The sequence below is a fragment of the Arachis ipaensis genome, chromosome B2 (assembly GCF_059453495.1).
Source record: "Arachis ipaensis isolate K30076 ecotype BB chromosome B2, ASM5945349v1, whole genome shotgun sequence".
In the NCBI taxonomy this organism is placed as follows: Eukaryota; Viridiplantae; Streptophyta; class Magnoliopsida; order Fabales; family Fabaceae; genus Arachis; species Arachis ipaensis.
In genome coordinates this window covers 58,614,767-58,618,764 of record NC_142437.1, presented here as the reverse complement: position 1 = coordinate 58,618,764, position 3,998 = coordinate 58,614,767, and the positions used below count along the sequence as shown (strand labels likewise).

The window sequence follows — 3,998 nt, the reverse complement described above, 5'->3', positions numbered from 1 at the left end:
ATCAGAAAATCATAAAAATCAAAAATATTTTGTGTTTCTTGTTTGAGTCTTGAGTCATATCATAAGTTTGGTGTCACTTGCATATGCATCTTGCATTTTTCGAAAATATCATGAATTCATAAGTGTTCTTCATGATCTTCAAGTTGTTCTTGGTAAGTCTTCTTGTTTGATCTTGATGATTTTTTGTTTTGTGTCTTTTAATGTTTATCATATGCATTCTTGAATTCTTAGTGTCTAAGCATTAAAGAATTCTAAGTTTGGTGTCTTGCATGTTTTCTTTGCATTAAAAATTTTTCAAAAATATGTTCTTGATGTTCATCATGACATTCAAAGTGTTCTTGGTGTTCATCTTGATATTCATAGCATTCTTGCATGCATTCATTGTTTTGATCTAAAAATTTCATGCATTGCATATTTTTCATGTTTTTCATAAAAATTTCAAAAATCAAAAAAAAAATATCTTTCCCTTTTTCTCTCATCAAATTCAAAAATTTGAGTTGACTTTTTCAAAATTTTTTAAAATCAAGTTGCTTTCATGAGTCAAATCAAATTTTCAATTTGAAAATCTTATCTTTTTCAAAATCTTTCTCAAAAATCAAATCTTTTTCAAAATTTTTTGGTTATTTTCGAAAATTTCAAAAATATTTTTCAAAAATCTTTTTCTTATTTTTATACCAAATTTTCGAAAATAACATAAACAATTAATGTTTTGATTCAAAAATTTGAAGTTTGTTACTTGCTTGTTAAGAAAGATTCAAACTTTAAGTTCTAGAATCATATCTTGTGATTTCTTATGGATCAAGTCATTAATTGTGATTTTAAAAATCAAATCTTTTTCAAAACTAACTTCAATCATATCTTTTCAAAAATATCTTCTTATCTTATCTTTTTCAAAAATATCTTTTCAATTTATCTTTTCTAACTTCCTAACTTCTTATCTTTTCAAAATTTGTTTCAACTAACTAACTAACTTTTTGTTTGTTTCTTATCTTTTTCAAAACCACCTAACTAACTATCTCTCTCTCATTTTCGAAAATATCTTCCCCCTTTTTCAAAATTTCTTTTTAATTTATTAATTATTTTAAATTTTAAATTTGAATTTTCGAAAATCACTAACATTTTTCAAAAACTATTTTCAAAAATCACTAACTCCTTTTCAAAATTAATTTTCGAAAATTCCCTCCTTCTCTCTCATCTTATTTTATTTATTTACTAACATCTCTTCCTCACAACATCACCAAATTCGAACCCCCTCTTCTATCTGTGTTCGAATTTCTTCTTCTTTTCTTCTACTAACAATAAGGAACCTCTTTACTGTGACATAGAGGCTTCCTCTTCTTTTCTTGTTCTCTTCTCTTTCTTATGAGCAGGGACAGAGAAAAAGGCATTCTTGTTGAAGCTGATCCAGAACCCGAAAGGACTCTGAAGAGAAAATTAAGAGAAGCTAAATTACAACAATCCAGAGACAACTTGATTGAAAATTTCGAACAAGTAAAGGAAATGGCAGCCGAACCCAACAACAATGCAAGGAGAATGCTTGGTGACTTTACTGCACCTAATTCCAATTTACATGGAAGAAGCATCTCCATTCCTGCCATTGGAGCAAACAACTTTGAGCTGATACCTCAATTAGTTTCTCTGATGCAGCAGAACTGCAAGTTTCATGGACTTCCATCTGAAGATCCTTTTCAGTTCTTAACTGAATTCTTGCAGATATGTGATACTGTTAAGACTAATGGAGTAGATCCTGAAGTCTACAGGCTCATGCTTTTCCCTTTTGCTGTAAGAGACAGAGCTAGATTAAGGTTGGATTCTCAACCCAAAGACAGCCTGAACTCTTGGGATAAGATGGTCACGGCTTTCTTAGCCAAGTACTTTCCTCCTCAAAAGCTGAGCAAGCTTAGAGCTGATGTTCAAACCTTCAGACAGAAAGAAGGTGAATCCCTCTATGAAGCTTGGGAAAGATACAAACAGTTGACCAAAAAGTGTCCTTCTGACATGCTTTCAGAATGGACCATCCTGGATATATTCTATGATGGTTTATCTGAGCTATCAAAAATGTCACTGGACACTTCTGCAGGTGGATCCATTCACCTAAAGAAAACGCCTGCAGAAGCTCAAGAACTCATTGACATGGTTGCTAATAACCAGTTCATGTACACTTCTGAAAGGAATCCTGTAAGTAATGGGACGCCTATGAAGAAGGGAGTTCTTGAGGTTGATACTCTGAATGCCATATTGGCTCAGAATAAAATATTGACTCAGCAAGTCAATATGATTTCTCAGAGTCTGCATGGAATGCAAGCTGCATCCAACAGTACTCAAGAGGCATCTTCTGAAGAAGAAGCCTATGATCCTGAGAACCCTGCAATAGCAGAGGTAAATTACTTAGGTGAACCTTATGGAAACACCTATAACTCAACATGGAGAAATCATCCAAATTTCTTATGGAAGGATCAAAAGCCTCAACAAGGCTTTAACAATGGTGGAAGAAACAGGTTTAGCAATAGCAAGCCTTTTCCATCATCAACTCAGCAACAGACAGAGAACTCTGAGCAAAATGCTTCTAATTTAACAAATCTAGTCTCTGATCTATCTAAGGCCACTGTAAGTTTCATGAATGAAACAAGGTCTTCCATTAGAAATCTGGAAGCACAAGTGGGCCAGCTGAGTAAAAGGATCACTGAAATCCCTCCTAGTACTCTCCCAAGCAATACAGAAGAGAACCCAAAAGGAGAGTGCAAGGCCATTGACATAAGCGCCATGGCCGAACCTGTGAGGAGAGGAGAGGACGTGAATCCCAAGGAGGAAGACCTCCTGGGACGTCCAGTGGTCAATAAGGAGCTTCCCTCTGAGGAACCAAAAGACTCTGAGGCTCATCTAGAGACCATAGAGATTCCATTGAACCTCCTTATGCCCTTCATGAGCTCTGATGAGTATTCCTCTTCTGAAGAGAATGAGGATGTTACTGAAGAGCAAACTGCCAAGTTTCTTGGTGCAATCATGAAGCTGAATGCCAAACTATTTGGCATTGATGCTTGGGAAGTTGAACCTCCCTTGTTCATCAATGAACTAAGTGATCTGGACCAACTGACATTGCCTCAGAAGAGACAGGATCCTGGAAAGTTCATATTACCTTGTACCATAGGCACCATGATCTTTAAAGCTCTGTGTGACCTTGGTTCAGGTATAAACCTCATGCCCCTCTCTGTAATAGAGAAACTGGGAATCTATGGGGTGCAAGCTGCTAAAATCTCACTAGAGATGGCAGACAGCTCAAGAAAACAGGCTTATGGACAAGTAGAAAATGTATTAGTAAAGGTTGAGGGCCTTTACATACCTACTGATTTCATAGTCCTGGATACTGGAAAGGAAGAGGATGTATCCATCATCCTAGGAAGACCTTTCCTGGCCACAGCAAGAGCTGTGATTGATGTTGACAGAGGTGAAATAGTCCTTCAATGGAATGAGAACTCCCTTGTATTCAAAACTCAAGGATCTCCCTCTGCAACCATGGAGAGGAAGCAAGAAAAGCTTCTCTCCAAGCAGAGTCAACCAGAGCCCCCACAGTCAAACTCTAAGTTTGGTGTTGGGAGGCCACAACCAAACTCTAAGTTTGGTGTTGAACTCCCATATCCAAACTCTAAGTTTGGTGTTGGAGAGTCTCAACAAAGCTCTGCACATCTGTGAGGCTCCATGAGAGCCCACTGTCAAGCTATTGACATTAAAGAAGCGCTTGTTGGGAGGCAACCCAATGTTTATCTAATTCTTATTTTTATTGTTTTTCATGTTTTCTTAGGTTCATGATCATGTGGAGTCACAAAATAAACAAAAAAATCAAAAACGAAATCAAAAACAGCAGAAGAAAAATCACACCCTGGAGGAGCATCTGTCTGGCGTTCAAACGCCAGAACAGAGCATAGTTCTGGCGCTGAACGCCCAAAATGGGCACCAACCTGGCGCTGAACGCCCAGAGTTGTGTGCAAGGGCATTTTGCA

The 3,998-nt window shown here is 36.8% G+C and overlaps 1 non-coding gene across 1 annotated transcript; it reads right to left on the bottom strand.

Moving 5' to 3' along the window:
- Positions 1-1,896: 1,896 nt before the first annotated feature.
- Positions 1,897-2,004, bottom strand: LOC148574014 (small nucleolar RNA R71). Its single transcript, XR_015905691.1, has one exon. It is a non-coding gene; the product is annotated as a small nucleolar RNA R71 (small nucleolar RNA).
- Positions 2,005-3,998: the final 1,994 nt, after the last annotated feature.